At 40.0% G+C, this 24,388-nt stretch overlaps 1 protein-coding gene across 1 annotated transcript in view; it reads left to right on the top strand.

Moving 5' to 3' along the window:
• adgrl3.1 (adhesion G protein-coupled receptor L3.1) overlaps positions 1–24,388 on the top strand; it is a 174,270-nt gene that overhangs the window by 12,549 nt on the left and 137,333 nt on the right. The window contains exon 2 of the mRNA XM_089005759.1: positions 5,653–5,733. The gene's annotated coding sequence lies outside the window, so the exon portion shown is untranslated. The remainder of the gene's footprint in view (positions 1–5,652; positions 5,734–24,388) is intronic.

Consider the following 24,388-nt stretch of genomic DNA (forward strand, 5'->3'; position numbering starts at 1 on the left):
TTTAAAGGTGACCATGGGCCTCATAATCCTTATGTATGGAAAACATTTAAAAATATGTCATTCATTGAAGGTGTCCCTTATTATGCGGTGCAGGTTTTGTTGAAGGTGCGCCTTATATTCCAGAAAATATGGGAATCTTACTTAAGATTGTTGCCATTTAAGAGTGAAAAATCACAGCGTAGTCACTTGAACCAAGGTTCCATAACATTTTTTTCTCCTGATAAATAAAAACAGTTTGTTTTGTCCCCCCCCTTCTACCCACGCACACTTGCTGTCTGGCCAGTAATCGAAGAACATGTTCAACCCTATGACTTGTTTACTTTTTCTAGACCGCAGGAATTTGACCTTTGGGAAAGCAAATGGGACCAATGGGAAAATTGAGACGATGTATCATCCTCACATTGGTTTGATTAAAGAAACTGACCTTTAGATTTCTTATTGAGAAACTCTGGAGAAATGTATGTTTTAATCTTTCTTTCTACAGTAAGTGTACATGAATGTTAAGGTTAGGGCAAGGTTGCTGTTATGGAAAAAATAAATTGTTTTTAAAGTTGAGCTATATTGACCACAAGTGTGCGGTGGCAAACAGACGGTCTGTAAACCCATCTGCCATGCGATGGGCACAGATAGAGGACAAACCATGTCCTCCATTGGCAGTCAGTGTTGGTCATGTAGATGACAAAAAGTTGGGAAACAGTGGCAAGCATTTGGATTTCTTTTTTTTTATATAATTTGAACAAATAAATGCTTTGTTTCCCTTTTGAGAGCGAATCATGCGAGTTTATGTATGCATGAAGTTTTGCAATAGCTGAAGCTTTAATATAGTCATTTGAGACCCCCCTCCCATCATGCAAATGAAGCCTAATGAAAAATCTCATTTCATGCCTTGTACCAACCTGTTTCTTTCACAGCTACGCATTTAGATCAGTTTTTTTTTGCACCTCTGTTCCTCCGTTCGTCATTCATTGATCCCAGCATTGTTGACCAGCTCAGTGTGAATAATGCATTCTGTGTTCTGAGACAAGGCAGACAGGAATTAAGATGCTGCATGGGTGGGTGCTGAGGGAGGAAGGAGTTTGGGGAGGGGGTGTGGGGCTTCACGCCTTCCTTATTTCTTTTGCTGATCTGTTGCTCCAGGCAATTTATCCAACATCAAGTTCATGCGCACAAACATGGCGCATGCAGTACATGTATACTCCGGAGTACGTGTGCATTTGCACAAACGCGGTGCAAACAAAGGCATCCTTTGTTGCAATCTCTGGCCACTCAACCATAAAGGTATTGCTCATGGCCTCTTGTACTGCCTAATAGACACAATTACTGCACAGCCCCGCTGCAACACTCCGTGGAGGTCGTGGCCGTGGATATTCATGTGAGTGCTCCAGTCTGTTAATGGTGAGAGATCAGCATTTGCATTTGTCCATTAAAATTATTTTTGCGAGAAACAGGACGACATATTGTCATGGCAGAAAATCACATTGTTATCACTCAATATGCAGTCCTGATACACCGGCAAATGATACAGTTGCTGTTGGAAGTATGTGCCGTTATGCAGTAAGTAATCTTAGTAAGTGAATCTTGGTTTTTGCCTGCTTTTTGGATGATCATTGAAAACGTGTCTTAACTCTCTCACTGACATTCACAAATGTATTCTGGAATTGAAAATATGACGTAGAGCGCCATTCCCGAATTCGTTCGGGTTTTGTTTTGTCTTGTTTGGGTGCCGATAAAGCGTTGGCCAATGTTTTCCCTTCCACAAGAGGGCAGCATTTCCATTTTTCCACGTTAGCGCTTTTTCCAGATTCAGCTGTTGTTAAAGCACTATATAAACCCATATGTATGTTTTGCACTGTATTTTGGACAGCCAACCTCATTTCAAGCTCATATAACTCCATACCCATATAATTTAGGAATTACCTTTTTTCTGATTAAAGAAGAGAATCTAAGCTTTCTTGCGCTGCATTTAATGTTTATGTAGTCCTAAAACTCAATATTCTGTGGGTCCTGGAATTCAAATGACAATGACAAAAAACCCTGGCACTGGAGTGGACACATTTTTGCATTTGTCTGGCAGTGAATGAGTTAATTGACTTGCCGTCTGTTGAATGATGGTTTGAGAAGGTCGATTGACAAAAAAAGTAATGACTGAGGAAGTGAGGAACTGCTGAAGCAAGTCTGATTAGTGCACATTTCAAAAAATGGGCGGGTATATGCAGTATTAAATTGCAATGAATTATGTTTTCTCCAAATTTCATCAATTCAAACAAACATTTCCAAAGATTAATTGTGCAAACCTCATTTCCAGTGAGGTTGGGAAGGGATATCATCTATCCATCTATCCATTTTTTAATCTGCTCATCCTCACAAGAGTTGTGGGGCATGTTTTAGTTTATCCCAGCTGCCTTCAGGCAGCAGGCGGGGCACACCCTGAACTGGTTTTCAGCCAATAGCACGGCACACAAGTACCATCAGCGCTCTCTATCACACCTGGGGACAATTTAGAGTGTTCCCTTAACCTATCACGCATGTCTTTTTGAATGTGTGCGTAAACCAGAGTACTTGGATAAAACCCACACAGACACTGGGAGAACATGCAGAACTCCATGCAGAAAGGCCGTAATCAAAATTTGCACCTCTGCACTGTTCAGCCATCGTGCTAACTGGTCAACCACCATGCTACCTCGAGGGATTTTGTGTGAAATGTGAATAAAAACACAATGCATCCACCCATCCATTATCTGAACCACATTATCACCACAAGACTTACGAGCGTGCTGGAGCCTATCCCAGCTGACTTTAGGCAGTAGGCGGGGTACATCCTGCATGAGTGACTCTGAAATCCTTTAAAGCACAGGTGTCAAAATGAAGGCCCGGGGGGCAAATCTGGCCCATCACGTCATGTTTTTCGGCCCGCGAAAGCAAATCAAACTTGTGAAATTCCATGATGCTTGCTAAAATCCTAACCAAAATTTCATATTTTTGTAATGTAAACCACAATAACAGTCATTATTCTTGACTTCAGATTTGAAAACTAGTTATTCATTAATTTGTTGTGTGCTCTACATGTAATATGGGGAGGGGATTAAACATTCTAATGGCTTCCCCAAATTCATAACAGCTCTCGAGAGGAAACCATGAGAGGATACGAGAGGAAACCAATGTGACCTGCGGCAAAAAATGACTTTGACACCGCTGCTTTAAAGCAAACATTTCCTTAAACACACTGCTAGAAAAAGACATTTAATGCTTCTTGTTTCTCTGCAAAATAATATATACTGTATTTATTTAAGAACAATGTGCAAAATGTTCTACCTAAAAAAAAACTCAAAGAGTGGGTGCTTGTTATAAATGAGGCCTGGGGAAAAAATGCATAGTTAATGCTTTATAACTTCCAGGAGGGGCAGCATTTCCATGGCTATTCTCGCCCTTCAGTTTCGATTCTAGGACAGCCCCGGATAACACGCATTCCTTTTTTTTTTTTATTATTGATTACCATTTCTTTAGCTACGCTTCATTTCCTTTCCTCGTCTCGCCCACACTGAAACATGAGTTAAGCATTGCTGTTTTGCACACTTACCAATATCTAGAGTTCCGATTCAGTTTTTACATTGTCATTCAGTGTTTACATGCTTGGTCTGATCCGAGAAAAAGAGAAAGACAATTTTATATAGATTTTTAATTTAAAATTAGGGGTGCGCGTTATACAACTGTGCGCGTTATACTCGAATAAATACGGTCCATGTTAAGTCTCACGATTTCACAATACTCACTTTATAAAGCAACTATTGACACAATACAGACATTTGTAAGGTGAAACAAAAGAAAAGGTAAAAAACAAAATACATTTTTATACTAATTGAATGTATAAATACACAATGAAATCATTTTGTGTTTTCTTTACTTTTAATTTACACTTTTGTAATGCTCACATTATTTTGACACGCACCGCAAAGTCGCGAGTACGAAAATCTCCCGATCTATGATTTCTGAAACTTAACATGTATGATAATATTAAGTCAATTTAGATTTGCATAACTTCACATTCTTAAAATGCTGAGACAGGCATTTGTTTAAATTTATGTTATACTACCTTCCTTCAGAGATGCCATGGCGTTGCCTCCAAATCAGAGCTTCAAAGCAGACCCTAATAGTGCAATCAGATTCCTCTCTGAGGTTTCTACGATTGCTATGATAGATAGTCTGCGGTGTAGAGTATCGTCAAACAATTTATTTTTGAATTCTGGCTCAACATCAACATTTGTACCAAACACAATTCCTGAATTGCAATTCCTCATCTTTGTGTGTCAGTTTGGCATGCAACGCTGGGCAAAAAAAAATGTAGCGCGACAAAGCCAAGGCCAAAAGGAAAGGTGCTTATTCCGCTGCTCCATCGGTCGTTGCACTAAACAACAACGTGAGCGCACATTGCATCTTTCCATTTAAGACATAGTCACTTTGAGGTTGACCTTGGCGAGATGAGTATACATAAGTTTAACCATCTAGGCTGAGCAGCAGAGCGGAACTCGCCTTGAACAAATGGGATACACATTGTGATGGAAAACAGTGACACAGAGTGATTTTATTCACACAAGCACCCATTTATTTTGTTCGAACTCAAGTTCATTTCCCACCCGGTGCAATTCAGAATGGTCAGACGTGTACGCAAACTGCCGCGGACCAAATCAACGCAGTTAAATTGCAAGAGGTGTTCTCGGTCCACCGTGAAGTGACTTTGCCATGTGCTATAAAAGCCATCTGACCTGTCAGCTACAGCCTGCATGTAAGTTAATCCATTTTCCGCTGTAATGCCTTGGTAGCCATTTCCTCTTTACATTGTGTGATGCAGTATGCAGCCATAAGTGCAGTAAAATTGGCGATGGCATCGACACCAAGTGAGGCGTTGTGATCGCCTCAACACTTCAGATGGCATAAAAAATCTAATCTGATTACACCATTGCTTTAATGGATGCATATTTGGTTGAGCATATCTATGTTTGCTACGTTGTTTTCATTTGAAGGTGTGATCGTAACACATTCCGGTCCTGAAGATTTTTTTAGCACCGGAATAACTGTAATGTTTTTTGAGTCATGCTTTTTAAGTGCAATCAGCAATTTAGTTGGCGCATTGTACCCTGCTATCTTGTTCGCATTTACCAGCAAACCTCCGTTTCGCTCCTGTTTGTGTTTCTTTCTTTTGACTAACCAGAAAAATGGACCCTGGTGTTTGAGAAATTGCCCACATTTTAACTCAGTTGTCATGGCAAAAGATAAAGCATCAGTTTAGCGATAGCACCATTACGCCATCCTGGACATTTGATACATGTCACTCAAGGAGTGTTCCTATATGGCAAGAAACACAGGCTCACAAGGACCTTGTGCACACACATCGCCGCAACCCCTAAACAAGCAATTGGGAGTGAAAATGGCCTCTTGGTTCTTGTCTTTGAGTGGCTTATGCCTATTCAAACAATCTGGAGTGGGCCATTATTCTCGCAGTGCACACCATATTCACTTCACATTACGACTTTCTGTCTCTGTTGTGAAAAATGACTTGATCTTAACTTCAGTGAGCTCCAATAACCTCCACTGCCTCCCTCTATCTCTTTGCTTTATCGTTGTTCTCTCTCTCTCTCGCTTTGTGTGTCTCTGCAGGACTTGGATGTCCAGCTGCCAGTGAGATGTGATTCCCCGGCTATTCATATCACTTTGACAAAGCAAAGTGCGCTATAACAGGTAGGAATATGACAGTAGGTTGTCTGAAGAGTGTAATGGGAAATCATAAGGAAGTCTAAGCGCCGCTTTATGGACTAATTACTGTAGCAGCAGAGTGATCATTGGACGAAGCCCTAACAATTGCTAACAGGACTTACCGCAGCATCACAACAGCCATGTCCCATTGAAAAAGCTTTTTTTAATGAGCCACTGGGGTTTAGTTAAGTTATATTATTTTGTCATTCATTCAAAGAGAATTATTGTTATTCTGTTATTTTTTTCACATGGACAGAAACAAACAAACAAAAAAGAAAGCTTTGGCTAATTGTTGTGCCATTCTATTGTGTTCAAAATTCCACAAAATCATTGTATGGCTAATGACACACTATGCTCGGTAGGATTATTTAAAATGTCATCAATATTAAAATAGCTTTTTCAAGTGGTCCAACAAACCTTCACCACCCAAAAACATTGATTAACTGTTGGCTAAATCAACAAATCTGAATGTTTTGAAATCCTTTCAACGCATGTCTTCTGTTTAGCATAAAGGCTGTTTTCATTGAGTTTTGCAAAAGTGTGTAGGACTGAAAAGATTTTGGAGTTTATAAAATGGTTCTAGTCATATACTTTAAAGTAAATTACCCATTGTGATATTGAAATATCGAAACAAATAAAACACTTCCAACACTTGTAATTTTAGCAAACTATGACAAAAATATTTTAATAAAGATGTTAATTTGAGTCACAGAAGCATCTCAAATTAATTTTTTTCATCATTCATCCTGAGAGCAGGGTCAAAGAGTCACTGCTGTAAAAAGTAACAAATAGGCATTTATGCTCAATGAAGATTTGATTGAATTTGAATGTTTACACCACCACTTCAACAACATTGAAATTGAGGTTCCCATACATTGTCTAATTTTATCCATGGAAATAATGCAAAATCTCATTCTTTGTGACAGCGGGCTGAACACAGTCCATCCATTGTCATATTTAACTCCATCGAGAAGATGACTCACAATACAGGCTAAGGGCATTTTACAAAAATATACCCACGCACCTGGTGTGCTTTTTTTGTTTTTTTTTTGGAAAAGCAACTGGAAATGCATGATGATATTTTTTAAGGACCTAAATTTGACCCATTGTTCTCTCTGGGGATCTCTGGGCTCCATCTGTGCCAGAAAGTGCACTAATTGGCCCGACAAATGTGCCCCCTCAGACTGGTAATGCAATGAGATGTGACAGTGTGATGTGGGAGTCCACAAAATAGCATGCATTGTGCAGAGAGTGTTACATACAATTGAACGGTCTGCATTTTCCATGTTGCCACTTGGAAATGATAATTGCTTCGACCTCACCATCGAGTCATTGCAACTTTTGCTAAATAAACAAGTAAAATAAGAACAGATCAAGTTGAGGAAATCCAACAAACAAAACAGCACAGAAGCTGCACCATGTGGAGCACACACAGCCAGGCAATAAATTTTCATTAGTTGTTAAGTTTTTTAGAAGTAACTCGGTCTATATCATAATTGGTGACAGATGTTTGAGGCACTTGTTTGCAGATGTTGTTATGATGGGTTTGAAATTACCACATCTCAAGTGCAGGCCACATTCTAAATATGACCACATGGCGGGAACGGAAGCATCGTTGCGTTGCATTCACATGTCCACATTGGCCCAGTGCAAATGTTACAAAACACAAAGGAGCTTCGCTCTCGGTTTCATTTCAGTCAGCCCGTTGGGGCTTGATGGCGTCAAGAGGACTTAAAGCGCAAAAGCGGGCCTTCATCTGTCCATGAAGCCACTCAGTGCAACTTATTTACAGTGCATTTACAAGCTGAGCTAGGCCTGTAAAATGTCGGATTTATGAGCGTCTTTTTAATTAGAAATACTGTCTTCTAGAGTCGGCCTGATGAATTGTACATTCAATTTATTGACGGTGGGAGAGGACGCAGCTCTTGGGTATCGGCAGGAAGCCTTAACGTCCTTATTAACATGTTTTTGTACTAAAAGGAGAAATATGTCGCATCTTTGATAAATTAAAAAATATATATCACCCAAAAGTTAATTTTATTTAGTCGTTTTTTTTTTTTGTTCAAGGTCACTAGAGTTCTTGCAACTCAAAACAGGTTTCACAAGTTGTCACATTATAAAAGATGAACGCATCTCATTTTCCAAGTTGTAATTCGATTTTTGAAAGATGTTTTTAATTTTTACAACAGAATAACATGATTTACACTGCCAAAATGATTCAGTAGGGACACTTGCACAATTTATTTTCAGACAGGGGAATGAAAACAAAGATTATGTGTGCCGCTATCTATATCTGCCTCTCAAATGTAGCTAAACAAGTCAAGGAAAATCTTCAGAGTACAAGTAACATCGTTAATATTCTTAAAGTGGTATTTCTATCAATGTCATTCAAAACCAAACCATATTTGTAAAAAATATTTCATTGTGGCTTATGATGCTAGTGTACCTTATACTTTGTATACATGTGGGTATGTGTTGGCATATGCCTTAATGAACTTCCCGTCACCCCTAATGTTTCCCTTCCTGGCTCTCACATGAATCGGAATGCTTCTTTTGAAATCTAATTCCGTGGTACAAATGCTTCATTTCACCAAAACAATGAAGCACAGAAAGAACAACAGGAAAAGGGACATATCACTCGTCATGTTGGGATGTGAGGCAGGGCATGTGCTTCCCGTAGGGCATGCACAGTTGCAAAAAAAATCATTTGATACATTCACAGTCACAGCCCACATTTAAACACTTATCAGTTTTATCCAGTTAAATAATTTATGCGACTATGATTGATTGTGCATCTTAAAAGAAAGATGGTCATTTTTTTAGAATAGTCACATAATACCCGCTCTCAAAAGCCACAAAATAATGAACTCACAAAAGAAAAAAGAAATACATGAATGAATGAATGAATGAATGAATGAATGAATGAATGAATAAGTAAATAAATAAATACAGAAAGAAAGGGATAGATAGATAGATAGATAGATAGATAGATAGATAGATAGATAGATAGATAGATAGATAGATAGATAGATAGATAGATCGATAGATAGATAGATAAACAAAGATAAAAAAAACACACATAAAAACGCAAAAAAAAAAAATACAGAAATAAAAAATAAGAGGAACAAATAAAATATTAATAAACGGTTGCATTTACATTTTTAGTGTGGCCCTGAGCATTTGTACAAAAATGGGCCCCAACCATTCATCATACATTCTGCTATGAACAGATCATCTTCAGTATTGGACTGAGACTGTCCACCAGGAATCAATTAACATTTTTTATGACTGTGGCTTGCCGTGGTGCTCTACTTTGTACTTATAACGCTTTCTAATTACCTGGGTGAGTCCGTTGTATATTAGCATTTGTACGCTATTATAATTCAAGGGCCAGCGCTATCAGCCCTTACAACCATTTTACTGATTCTCGCTCAAACACGTGTAAATGTTTTTTTGGCTCTTCCTCCATCAGTCTCCATTAATACAAGCTTATTGTTCAACAATATGACCTTTGTCTTGAGTGGAGAGGCCTTTGTCCTGAAACAATCGGGTCCATATTGGAAACCGTGCCAGTCAATGCTGTCCTTCCAGCTGCTGGAGGAATGGTACAGATTGCGTGGGGTCCAAGTTGAAGGCTTGGAGGAAAGGACTTGTGGAGTGTGTGTGTGTCCGTGTATGTGTGTGTGTGTTGTGGGGCTGTATTGTTTGTTTCTGTAAGATGCAAGCCTGCTCTCAAGAATCACCAGATGGGCTAGCACAATTAAAATCAGGCATCTTCCCTCGTGTGCACATATGTGCTAACGCACGCGCGCATGCACGCATTCGGATATGCGCACAAACAAACTAAGGGCACAGGACACAAAGCAGATGTCTCCGAAAGACGAAACCTGATAGACACTGTAATGCGGTGGAAAGTTAGAAGCGAGTGTACCAGGCAAAACAGGAGTCAATCAGTCAGTCAATCAATAGATGCTTGTCTTTCTCTCTATCCACAACTAGCAAGCAATTCTTATGATTGATTTGGTTTTTTGTGGAACCACCAGTCAACCACAAGGTCAAAGGATTCAGAATTCAACACAGGGGTTGCAGCTGCCGCTATCAGATACGAAAGCAACAAACAAGGTTTATTTGGCATTTTCTTTGTATTTTTTACCACTGAACGGGCTTATGGTTGCTAATATTTCCATGAAGGAATGGATGACATACAGTGCCTTATTTCCTTTAAGAGAATCAGAATTGTCTTTATTGGCCGAGCATGTTATATAAGTTACATCTCACGATTCCCAGTTTCCCCCAAACATTTTTTTGACACTCTCATTTTTCACTGTTTTGTAACAATACCATTCACCCCGATTTGGAAAGTGACTGAACTACGAATAGCCTCAATCACTGTCATTTTCTGCGCTGGTGATGATCTGGGCTGAAGAATTCTGGACTAGTTGAAGTTTGTGAAGATGTTTCTCAGAGAAAAAAAGGAGAAGTGAATTGCAATAGTCAATCCGGGAGGTGACAAGACTATGAACAAGGATAGCAGTGGTGTGAGGGGTGAGAGACGGGCGAAGACGACTGATATTGCGTAGGTGGAAGTATGCAGATCGTTATTTATATGGGAGTGGAAAGAGAGTGTGCTGTCAAGGATGACACCCAGGCTCTTGACCTGATGGGAGGGAGAAACGGTCGAATTGTCAATAGTGAGAGAGAAACTGTTATCTTTACATAAGGTGGATTTGGTACCAACAAGGAGAATTTCAGTTTTTTCGCTGTTAAGTTTAAGGAAGTTGTGGGTAAACCAGAATTTAATTTCAGAGGGGCAGAGTGAAAGGGAAGAAGGTGGAAGAGAGGCGTCTGGTTTGCTGGAGAGATAGTTAGGATAGGATAGGAGAGATAGAGAGGGTGTCATTCTCAAAGCAATGAAAGTGTATACCAAATGTAATTTCTAGTGTGGCTATGAGCATAGTGCTGTGTACAAAAAAATGGACCCCTCCTCAATAAAGAAGAGGGGTCCCATGACAGAGCCTTGGGGGACACCATAAGATACGGGAGAGGACTGTGAAGTGAATGAGTTAATTTGGATGAACTGAGAGTGGCCAGAGAGATGAGTGGAACCAGCGTAGGGGCGTGTCGGTGATCCCGATGGAGGAAAGTCTGTCAAGGAGGATGGGGTGACGAGACATGACAAGATAAGATTATTTCTAGTTCCTTATTTCCTGCAGGAAAAAAAAACAATCACGCCACATCACCTCAATAATAGGCAGTAAAGAAATGGCTGATAAATCAGTGATGAGAACTTGTTTGATCAACTTCTGTTTGCGAACTATGCCGCATTGTCAACAACGTTACTACAGTATTGGCTGTTCTGTAATCTAACAGACTTGGCATCTGAGTTTCCCATCTCCCCAAATCCCCTTTGGATTTGTATTGACTTGCAGTCACATATCAGCTCACAGGAAATGAGCTTGGGACTGAAAGGTCATGCTTTGGTATCCGACTACTACAGTGGCTGTGAAAATCTTGGCCCTTGAAATCCCTCAACAACTACCATCAGGGCTTTGACCTCTCAGCACTTAACCTTTAGTTGTTCCAGCTGAACATCTTGGTGGTCAGCAGTGCGAGGGCTTTTCTGAGCAGTGCCCAGGTGCGATTGTGTTCAATGTGCAAAAGCTATCCAACCTTTTCCTTCCTCTTGAGCTACCCCCTACGCCCCCACCCTCGCCCGTAGCCATTCATGCAACAGTTCTTTTCTTTTTTTCTGTTGGTCAATGAGCCGGCTTAAATAGGACTCGTGACTTGGCAGCATGCAATCATGCTCTTTTAGCTTTTGAATCCACCCTTAAAAGAACAATAACTAAGAACCTCTTTGTATTTCTGTTTAATTGTTTCATTGTTTTGCAGCTGAAACAAACAATGGCCTCAGAGTGGTTTACTCTTAACAGAATTAGTATGGAGGACTATGCACCATGGAACATCATTAGAATGTGTTCCAATGTTGAGCAGCATTATAATGTAAAGGAGCTCTAAAACCAAAGAATGTTTATTTATTTAGTTTTTTATATTATCCAAAGCCCCGAAAAAAAAAACACACACACACACACACACACACACACACACACACACACACACACACACACACACACACACACACACACACACACACACACACGCACACACACACAGACCACTCCCTCCACCCATCCCCTCAATCCCCCCCAGAAAAAAAAGTTGTTGATACTTTAATACACACTTTCAAATGGAGCACCACTGCCAACTACCTTAGCGTATGTGAAATTACACATTATTTTATTACCGATAAAACAAAACATGTTCCCTGTATTCACATTTCAAGGACCCTACCATTTAGAACCAAAAACAAAACAAACAAAAAAACTAATTAAAAAAATATTGGACGAATCAAACATTTTTGAACTGTGTGTGAGTGTATGTCAGTTGCAATTAAATACAAGTATGTGGTAAAAATCACATTGATTCAAAAGAATCATGACAAATAATTGGCTAACTACCTAACTATATAATGACCTAACTAGCTAATTTGGTAACTAGCTAATTTACTAACGAACTAACTCACTAAATAACTAACTAACTAGCTATCTATCTAATTGCAACCGAAATATACACATACACAGTTCAAAACTGTTAAGTTGCTAGCTAACTAGCTAACTAACTAACTAGCTAAATAATACATGAATGAACACATAAACTGTATTATTCATTTCTCCACTGTGAGACTAATAAAGGTTAATCTAATGTAATCTAATTTTGTGACAGATTTGTTCCTCTCTTAACACACTTTCAGAAATCGTCAATTTTAGACAATCAACAAATTAAAACAAGAACCGTATTTAATAACAGTCAGTGCCAGCCTGTGTTGATCCTCGTTTTGTTCATCGCGAATGGATGATCCTTGACTGCATCTTCTGATTATCCTGTTGACTGTGCCAAATATACCAGCCTGTCCCTCGTCGACCCTTAATTTTACTCTAAGGATCATGACGAGGGCCTAGTGTAGCACACACACCCACGTACACCCACACAACACACACACCCACACACACACAAACACATTTACAGGACTTCTGAACACGACTACAGTGCACTGTGACTTGAGTGTGAAACACAGTGCTCCATCACCAGCGTGTCCACAGACGCGTGTACGCGCGCACACTTGACAACAGGGAAATAGCCTTCAGAGATAGCTTTTGTCAACAAAGGCATCTATTTAGCATCACTGTATTCCTTGAAGCATATGCCATCTTATTTGTGAAGTGGCTGTGTCAAACAAAACAAACGATGCCGGTTTACCACGTTTCACTTGCTGTTCTCCTCCTTTTGCGTTGCTCCACTTTGAGCTCCGATGATCAATGGGTAAAGTCATATCCATTTTGAAGTTGAAGGAGGATCGTGAGTCGAGACTACAAAGTAACACCTACTATGAGCTCTAAAGTGGCTGCAAAAGTCAGGGTCTTTAGTTGATGTTTTGTGATAAAAATCTGGCGGCTATCCACTTGGCACAAGCCATGTCGGTGTGTGACTCCTATTTCAATCGAGTCTTCGAAAAATTGAATCTTTTCAGAACTTATTCTGACTGCCAATCAGTGTTGAAGGCCTTGAGCGACTTCCTGCATAATAGATGTGAGGAGCAAGGAATGAAAGTTTCATCACAAAATTCTTGCACAATTAAACATTGATAAACATCGTGTATACATACAGTTGCGCAGAAATTCTCTTTCATTTGGGCTGGAAGAGAAAAAAAAGTCGTGTCACCATCCAGTGAGCTCGACACTAACTTGTGGATGCTGGTACTGCATACAACCAACTTTTTCAGTGGGTCACAAAGGTGGAGATTCTTCATGCTTTATTTTTGGGCTGCTACGGCACTGGCCATATTTGCTGGCATAACATCATTTTGTCTAATGACAAGTTTGACAGTGACGAATGATTTGTATTTGCAAAAGATTTTACCGTAACTACAACTTAGTTGCAAAAAGCAGTGGCTGACAAAACATGGTAGTTACTTTGTATGAGTTTCAAAGAGAAAAAAATAGGAAGCAATAGATTTGAAGGTGGGAAGAGAATCGATGATACGAATGTTGGAAGGAAGTGAGTTCCATAGTTTGGGGGCAGAGCAGCTGAAACCTACGTCCCCCATCGTGCTGAGACAGGCAGGGGGGCACACAAAGGTGAAGGGAGGAAGAGGATCTGAGGGAACGAGAGGGAATAGACATTTGAAGAAGGTCAGATAAGTATGGGGGGGCAAGTTTTAAACTAGTAAACACACTAATACATACGAGTTAAGAGTTCAGGACCGGGCAGTCCATATTGTGAGCGTTGTGATTCACATCAGTCGTACACCTGTGCCATTGAATATAGACACGTTCGCAAGCCTCAATCGTCAAAGTGCGTAGTGGGTCGTAAGAGAGTGAGCTTTACAAAGCAAACAGTGTTGGTTAAGTTTGGAAATAAAAGTAAATACAATCAAAATGTATGTTTTTGCATTGAATTCGGGATATATGTTGTAAGATATTATTCAATGTTATTGTTGTTAATTTATCTTTCATTCTGACCTGGTGACCTGTATATGTGGGCTTTCTTTCCCAGTCCTTATTATAATTATTATTGCCAAAACCCATTTGAAGAGAAAATGAAAAGCAGCGAAAGGAAATCGGTGCCCCTAAGCGATATGAAAACACATTAACATGCATGCGTGTAAACTGTGATGTATTACACCTATAGCACAATACAAAGCATATAGTAACCATAAAATAATGAGAGATGCGCCTACAGAAGAGCCATCTCCCCCATCTGTTCCTTCAAATTACAGTATTTTCAATGTGGCTGCCCCTTTGCTGATTGGAATATATCCGCAGACGGGGAGATATGAGACTGCAATAGGATCCAGACCTCTCCCCGGCGTGATTTGAATATGAAATGATTCAATTATTGATTTCAGTTATTTGGGTCTTGCGCCCCGAGGTGATATTGTAGCCGCGCAATCACCGCGCTGACATTTAGCGTCCGTGTTTACCTTTACTGTCTCCGCTGATTGCTTCCAAATCGCTAGCCGTACGTCCTGGCGGAGCCCATTGTATCATCAGTTTTGCGCTATTTAGGGAAAAGTGATGGATGCAGCTTATCAAATATGCAGCGGTTTGTGCGGTCGGTGCAGAAAATAATAACGTGTCCTTGCCATTGCGAAGGGCTGATTGATACAGAAATGCAATCGAACAATCTTGAATATTACTGTCTAAAAAAATAAAAGTCCCGAAACGTATGTTTACTCGCATGGGAATACAATTTGAAAGCGCTCACCTTGACAGTGATGGAAACGTGAACCTCAATCCCGGGATATGCCCGCAAGCTGTGCTCTTAAGCTCAACCTCAGCTCTGCAGGGACAATAAATGCCTCAATTTTTACCCGATAATATTCCAGGTAAACATCTGAATAACTGCTGCTGCGTCGCCTCACTCCCTGTATTCTTTGAAGAAAATGGCTTCCTCGCTTTCCATTCATTTGCGTGGAGAGACGCGAAAATGTAATATCTGACAAACGAGTTTGCTGACAAATATTCCCAATATCGCTGCGGACATCTGTCATGAGACATTTTCCGCAGGCGGTTGCGCCGAGCTGCGCGGCTGTCACAATGATTCCAAAAGAGGTAGTTTTAATGTCACTCCACTAAATAGAAATATGTTTTGCTAGCACCCACTGGTGAATTTCTTACTTCTGAGTCAAGTCAACAATGTAGACAATGAAAGCAGTTCTCCTACGTGGATTCCTCCACATTTTTCATGCTGTTTTCTCAGCGATTAGACAATCCAATGTGAAGTGGATATTTTATATCAGCGTTGGTATTTGTGCATTATTGAATTATGAAGCGGGCCCAAGTCAGGAAAGGGCCTTTTTGAATGAATATTTCAATATCCTGATCTACCCAGTTCCTACCTGCTTTGAAATGCAAGTGGCCAGAATCTCTCAAGCAAAAATTATTTGATTTCCAAATTGAATCGGTGCAATCTGTATCTATGCTATTATAACTTAAAATCGCTGAAAATCACTTAAAATCGCTCGTTCACGGGAAATGGGAGAGCAATACATTTAAGGAGCCTGAGGATAGCAGGCATTTTTAATCTTCTTTGCGCCGCATCAGGCACAGCTGGAGTGAAGGGCACATAAGACAGAGGCGGTGAGCTGAATGACAAAAAAAGGGCATATAATATGCAGAGAGATAAATGTAAAGATAACACAGCGGGCGCATGATGAATATGGTTAGTCTGAATAGGCTCTTTTTAAATAGTATGCGTTTGTGTGCCTGTGGGGGTGTACAGGATCAATATTTTATTTTTCCTTTTCCGCACTAGAATAAGGTGTAATTGCACATATTCGACAGTAGGTGGCACGTTCATTGTCTGAGTGCAATGGGAAGATAAACAATAGCTTTATAAATATTTTTTGTTGGCTTTAACTCATACACTGCTAGATGATGTGCAAATATGTGTCCACTCCAGTGACAGTGTTTTTTGTCAATTTCACTGAAATTGCAGGACCCACAAAAGATTGAGTTTTAGGACTACATAAACATTCAATGCAGCGTAAGAAACGTTAGTCTCTTCTTCCATCAGAAAAAAAGTTTATGTTGAGATTATTTCGTTCTAAAGTTATCTGCAGTGAAAGCGGGGGCGGCTGTACAATAAGCATCTGCTGGCTGCCTCCTCGTGGGAGGGAAAAACATCCCCAGAGGTCTGACCGGACGGAGCTTGATCTGCATTCCCCTGCAAGAAAAACCAAAACCCGAACAAATTCTGTGAATGGTGCTCCACGTCATGCTTTTTCAATTCCTGAATATTCGGGAATGGCAATGAATGAGTTTTTAGGACTACAATGTGATGCCGAGATGGGGCTTACAACTACAGTAAAGTCTCGTTATATCGATATCGGATATATCGATAGTCCCGGTTATATCGATACTATTTCTATGCACGCACGGAGAAAATTACATGCAAACAGGGTCGGATATATCGATAGTCCCGGTTATATCGATATTTTTTCGGACTCCCTTGAATATCGATATAACGAGACTTTACTGTATTTCATAGACAAATTATGCTATTTATAGTCATTGTGGTGAGTTGGGGGGGGATGCAAAATATGTCCTTTTCCTTGAGGGCCGACTAATTGATTTGTTTTCCTTTGTCCTCTCATAATTTTGGTAGGTTCTAATTATCCATTGAACTTATTTGAAAAATGTCACAAAGTTGCACATCAACAAGCTTAGGGAAAATAATACTCCAACATTAATTAAGGCTAACCTTTCCCCATTTCCAACCTTCCATTTTTATATTCCGCTTGACCTCATTTGCAGTCTCTCATTGGTAAACATCTTTTCCCAATTTTTTAAATAACATCCATTTTATTACTTTATTTTGCTATGGTGTCAATTCCCAGCTCTTCAGAAGGATCATAATTATGAAAAGAAATGATTGGAAATAAGGGTGGCAACAAAAAATGCTAAAAAAAAATAATAATAATACATTTAATTTCAAGCGCCTTTCAAAACACACCCAAGGACACTTTACAATAAAAACAATAAAAAAAAGCACACAACAATAAAACTATAAGTAAAATGATAAATAATAAAATAGCAGATTGAACTAGACATTGAAAGCAATTTTAAACAGATGGGTTTTGAGGTGGGACGTGAAAATAGGGAGGGAGTCAATATTACGGATGTTGAGTGTAAGTGAATTCCAGAGTTTGGGAGTAGAGTGGTTGAAAGCTCTGCATCCCATCGTGCTGAGACGGGTAGAACAAGACGACCAAAAGTCTTGCTTGACTTTTGCTTGGGATTTAAATCTAGGCCATGCGCGTCATTTCCTGCCTTGTTCGTCTGCCTCCACTTCAGTGCGACATCACTCACTGCTGAGGTGGCTGTTCTCCCGACTGTACAGGACAACCCCCCTCCACCCCACACACACACATCCACACTCGCACAAACTTTATTTCGGCGTGCCTGTGGCTTTAAGGCAGAACTTTGATGGATACGCTGTGACAGGACTGGGTTCGGAGCCCAGCGACAGAGGGAGAGAAGGGAACGAGCGAGTGTGTGACAAAGAATACAGATGAATCAAAGAGAAGAAACCAATGGCTGTGGCATTGGAATCAACCTCACTGTGTCTCAAGTTGACATAATTGATTGTATCAGAGGCAGTTTTGTAAGCCATTAACTCTCCCCTAACGCGCACAAAGGAATGCGTGTGGCAAATGCGGAAGAATTGAACAATCTTATTTTTACCCGAGCAATGGAGGGATTTTCTCCATGTTTTCTAAGGGAAAGACTCACAGACTACATCTTGATGACATGTCAGTCCCAACACAGAAACATTTTCGAGCACTTATCTGAACATCAGAAATGACAAACCAAACACTTAACTCATTCACTGCCAGACATGCAAAAATGTGGCCACTCCAGTGCCAGGGTTTTTGTCATTGTTACCAGAATTCCAGGACCCACAGTTTTAGGACTACATAATCATTTAATGCAGCGTAAAAAAAAACTTAGACTCCCTTCTTTCACAGAAAAAAAGAGTTAATTCCTAAATGATATGTGTCTGGAGTTATATGAGATTGAAATGAGGGCGGCTGTCCAAAATACAATGCAAATACATACATATTGGTTTATATATCACTTTAACAACAGCTGAAGCTGGAACAGTGTGCTAACGTGAAAAACAGGAAAATGCTGCCCCCTTGTTGAAGGGAAAAAACATGGCCAGCACTTAATCGGCATCCAAACATGAAAAAACAAAAATTGGGAATGGCGCTCTACGTTATATTTTCAATTCCCGAATAAATTCGTGAATCACAGTATTTGACTTCATTAGTCTCATTGAAATGTTATAATCTAAAATGTGTTTGAACAGCTAAAATGAGCTCATTTTCCACACATTCATCAAAATAATTAAAAAAATACTGTATGTGTTTCTGCTGAGATATTTTTCACCACAATAGACTTTTAGTGAGTCTTTGATGCTCACTATTAACACCAGTATTATTTAAAAAATATTAAATCAATATTGGCTTGCTTTTTACAGAAACTGATCTTTATGACTAAACATGTGTACCATAATTCAAATACAGTAAAGTCTCGTTATATCGATATCGGATATATCGATAGTCCCGGTTATATCGATACTATTTCTATGCACGCACGGAGAAAATTACATGCAAACAGGGTCGGATATATCGATAGTCCCGTTTATATCGATATTTTTTCGGACTCCCTTGAATATCGATATAACGAGACTTTACACACACAATGCACGTTCTGGAAAAGTCCATCCCTGGGAGCCAACTGAACATGACCTGCGAGTGGAGATCTTCTTGCATTTCATTTAAAAATTTATTTTGAGGGTACCAATTACCTGGATCTAGATGCTACAGAGGATTTATTTTTCAATCCAACATCTGTACTTCTTTGATGGTGATGGACGTTTCACTCCTAATCTGAAGAGCTTTGTCAGCGAACTAAAGTTGTGTATAACATTGTGAAAAATGGACTAAACTTGAACTCTAAAAAGCAAGAAAAACAGTATTGGGGATATTTCTTATTTTATTAAAAACACAAATACCAATGATATGTAACATTTCCAGAGTTTGGTAATGATATGCCACATCTAATGCAATCAGTTAAAACAGCAGAATCAATAAATCTGTCTTTAAAACAACCGGTTCAATATGGATTGATTACTTACTAGCGGTCTTATTTTTTTCCATCAAATGCTCCTCAGGTGTTACCTTGTAAATTTGTGTCTAATTATGGGAGGGTCCAGAAATGCAATTGGTTGATTCAGATCGCTTTTGGCACTCCCTCCCCCACCAACTGCATCCATCCGAACAACCTCTTTCCCTCTGTCACTGTTTTATCCGACACTTCCATCTCAATTTTCCTCAGCCTATTTCCTTCCCGACCTCTGTATCTCCTTCATCTCTCTCTCTCTCTCTCTCTCTCTCTCTCTCTCTCTCTCTCTCTCTCTCTCTCTCTCTTTCAGCAGCTCTCATATTCTTTATCTCAGTCCCTTATCCTCCTTGCTGCCTCCTTCCATGCCGTCTAGTCTCATGAGGGTAGCAGGGCGCGTGCAGTTGATTAGACGGGAGCATTAGAAAGTTCACATCGGATCAGAATGTAGTGTCTCGCCGCCAGGCAGTGAGGAATCCAAACGCCGGAGCATATAGACGAGGTCAGCGGCGGTGGATTTTCGGGGTGGTTTTGGGCGCATCGACTTTCTGGGCGCATCCTTGGAGCGTTTGAGGGCATCCATGCGGAAACGGCAGTGGTCCGCTCAAAGCCGAAGCTCTCCCAGAACCAATTTATTGACGGGCGTAGAATGTCTAACATGGAGGAAAAGGAGCCCTGAGCTTTGAAGTATTCTGGAGGGAGAAACTCATTTTTAAAGGGATATGTTTTTAATGAGGAATTGTCATTTCCTCCTAATTGATTCTGATTGCTGAGAGATCATGTTGCAAAAGTCAAAAAGCCAGATATAGACACACAAATCCATTAATGACTACTGATCAAATTACATTCTTAAAGAAGGTCTTATAAAGGTGTGCTTTTTGTTTGATATTGTTTGTTTTGGACCAATTTTACGAGACCCCATTTAAATCCTTGTAGTTTTTTATTATTTTTTTAATTGAACTTCTTTCATCTTAGAGAGCTGGCTAAAGTAAAACCTCCACTTTCTCATGAGAACTTGGAAACTGTAATGCATGCCTTTGTCACATCCGGGATTACTGTAATGCACTTTACTTTGGAGTCAACCGATCCTCCATTAAGCATTTCCAGTTGGTCCAGAATGCTGCTGCCTCCCTCTTGACTGGTAGTCATAAGAAGGAGAACATAACTCCTACTCTGGCATCCGTTTATTGGCTCCCTATACCTTTTAACATTATTTTTAAGATCCCATTATTTGTTTTTAAATATTCAAATGGCCTCACTCCACCTTCTGTATGCAACAACATCATCTTTGTGGTTTTTCTTTGCAATCAGCTCGTAGTGCAGTGTTTATATGATAGCATTTTGAATTGGATTGGATTGAATTTACCTTTATTATTCTCGCAGTGGAGAAATTAGAAAAACAAAATACATGATCTTGAAGTCAAAAGAACAAAACTAAACAATGAATTGTGTTAAAGCTTTGGTATCAATATGGTAATGTTTTAGTTCTGTTTGATAAAATTAGTACAGTTGCTTATCCCCACACAGTGGACACTGTGGTGACATTAATGATGGTACAAAGCAAATGTAAATACAATCCCAAAAAAACATTTAAATGTTGTTAGTAGCTTTCAAATACATTCTCATCTCTTGGCATTTACACAAGTATAAATATATATTCGATGAAAAGGTTTCTTCAGCCGTCATCTGTACTTCTTTGAAGGTGTCGGACGTTTCGCTTCTTATCCAAGATGCTTCCTCAGCGAACTAAAGTCTTACTGGTAGTTTAGGCCCTATATATATATATATATATATATCCCTTCTGTCCAGACATGGTGGTGCCGGACACTGCTATGATAGGGCCCTGCTCTCAGGTTGGGGGGAGCAGAGGACTACTCCCTGCAGCTCCACTGATAGCTTCTATTGTACTGACTGACGACTGGCCTGATTGCCCAATTGGCAATCAGGCCAGGTATCAGGCCAGTCGTCAGTCAGAACAATAGAAGCTAACAGACATAAATATATATTGTTTTCATGCTATTTGCAAGAAGCCACAAATGCTTCTCGAGCACAGTCAATTATGAGAAATAAAAAAAAACATGTCTGAAGCCATTTTCATCATAATAATCATAAAAATATGCTCCATCGTCAAATAAAAATGATTAAAACAAAAAATGATTTCAAAAATAAATATTGTGACGAGTCGAACATTGCCTCAGAGGACTTTAAATGGACCATAGAATGTCAGACTGATGTAGGGGTGACCTATTGCTCTCAGGCTACACAGTCTGCATTCTGCACTTTTTTTGCCTGGGAAGCAACACACAAAAGATTTACAACGCACACTGTATGGGATAAATTGCCAGCCAGGCCACTTGTCTTCAGGGCACCGTGACAATAGTGCACATTCCTACACTGAGGCAGACCCCCCCCCCTCACCCATCCAATCATTTGTGCCCGTGCCGTATTGTGGCATAGAAATCAACTTGTGGGTGTAGCCATGGAAGCGGCATCAGGCCTAGGTATACATCCAATTATCTTCAGTGACATTGGTTCACGTCAGATTTGTTGACATAATGGGAGGTGGGGGGGGGGGGGGGCTGCCGAAGAACCTATGAAAATGGTAATATTCCAAACGCCATCCAGAACCTGGATTAGATTGCCAGAGTCTTAACCATGATGATATGTTATATTTATTTTGAGGCTGGATTGGTGCAGTACAGTTCAGGTAACACTATTGTGTCATTTTGGACTTCTTGTGGCACAATTTGGAAAAGCATCGAGGCAGAGGAATAATAATAAAAAAATGATTTTTTTTTTTAGTACAATTTCTTTAGATATGCTTCATTTCCTTTCCACGCCTTGTCCTCACTATAACATGAGTTAAGTTAGGTGTTATAGATGCTGTTTTGCACAATGACCAATATCCACAGTTTTGATTCAGTGTTTACATTGCCCAAGAAAAGATTTTTATCACGATTCTTGGTCTGAGCCGAGAAAAAGTGAAACAGAATTTTATACCGATTTTTAATTGAAAATCATGGTTGCGCGTTATACATGTGTGCGCGTTATACTTGAAAAATACGGTAATTCTTTTGGAGGGGGCGTTTCCTTGAAAACAGCCGTCACATGCAGCGCGGATATGGATATATGTTGACGCTGTCAAGGCAAGGCATCCACATCATCGATAGCTGACAGGTGGTGCTGTCTGTGCGAGCCTCCAGTCACTCTCAGGGCCCCCCTCGCTGTTAATCATGATCTTCCGCTTCATCAGCAGAGGGCGATTGCAATGGAAGGGCAGTGGGGTGGGTGGTGGTGGTTAGGGGGTGTCCATTCAAAACCGCTCAAGGTGGTTCAACTGTGTGCCTGGTGTATTTACACAGTATCCACCCGATGCACTTTACTGTGCGTGCTTGTTTGCAAGTGCTTGTCTCTCTCATTACAGGCCATTACAGGAAATGCAAAGAATACCCACCCACCCTTCCTGAATTTTCTTTTTAGCTACCTGTGCGAGTCTGTGAGTCACTCTAATCAAATTTCTGCCTGTCTGCCATTCTGGTGCTGATGATAATGTGCTTCGCTGCCCTCTTACACTATGTCACCCATACAACCTCATTACGCACACACAGGAAGAGTCCGTGGTGGTTTAACCCACCCTAGCGCGCCAACTGGAGGTAATTTACCATAGCTTGGCAGACACATGCCATTTTACTGAACACAGCGCACGTCCCCCTGAGCTTTGCTCCGCTCAGACTTTTCACTCCAATGGAGCACAAAAGAGTGAGAGTCTTAAGAAAGATGAGAAGTGCAGGGAGAGCAATAAAAGAAGCGTTTGTTGTCAAGCGACCCCTTGCAGAGATGATGAGCACTACGATGCTAAAGTAAATACACCCGCAGACAATTATGCAAATAACTACAATTCAAATATTGAGAAAGTGTGTGATGGTCATCACAGACTGATGTTGAGGAAACATTGAAACAATTTTAACAATGTGTTTCGAAATGCAATTGTGGCATTGTGGTTTAGATCAATCATTGAATCTATCAATTGACTCATTCACTGCTAGACGATGTGCACAAATGTGTCCACGCCAATGCCAGGGTTTTTTGTCATAGTCACTCGAACTCCAGGACCCACAGAATATTCAGTTTTAGGAGTACATAAACATTAAATGCAGCATGAGGAACCTTATACTCTCTTCTTTCACCAGAAAAAAAGAGTTAATAATAATACATTACATTTTAAGCGCCTTTCAAAGCTCTCAAGGACACTTTACAGCCATAAACAAGCATAGGTACTATAATAAATAAAATACAATCACAAATAGAATACAATAAATAAAATACAGTTATAAATAGAAACAAGAGAAAGAGCTACATGGAAAATGTGATTTTCAAGAGGTGGATTTTAAGATGATTTTTGAAGGTGGGAAGAGAATCAATGTTACGAATGTTGGGAGGAAGTGACTTCCAGAGTTTGGGGGCAGAGCAGCTGAAAGCCCTGTCCCCCATCATGCTGAGACGGGCAGGGGGGAGCATACAGAGGTGGAGGGAGGAAGAGGATCTGAGGGAACGAGAGGGATTAGAAATTTGAAGAAGGTCAGATAGGTAAGGGGGGGGGGTGCAAGGTTATGGATAGCTTTAAATGTATAAAGAAGAATTTTAAAGATGATTCTATATCTGTTATGTTTTTATTTATTTATATTAAATCCTAAGTGATATGGGTCTGAAGTTATATGAGCTTGGAATGTGGGCGCCTGTCCAAAATACAATGCCATATTAGTTTATAGAGCGCTTTAACGACAGCTGAAGGTGGAAAGCGGTAACATGGAAAAAAAATGAAAATGCTCCCCCCTTGTGAAAGGGAAAAAAAACAAAGGTCTGGCCAGCGCTTTATCGACACCCAAGCAAGA

Source organism: Hippocampus bargibanti, linkage group LG10 (assembly GCF_051943395.1).
Source record: "Hippocampus bargibanti isolate YZ-2025 linkage group LG10, ASM5194339v1, whole genome shotgun sequence".
Taxonomy (NCBI): domain Eukaryota; kingdom Metazoa; phylum Chordata; class Actinopteri; order Syngnathiformes; family Syngnathidae; genus Hippocampus; species Hippocampus bargibanti.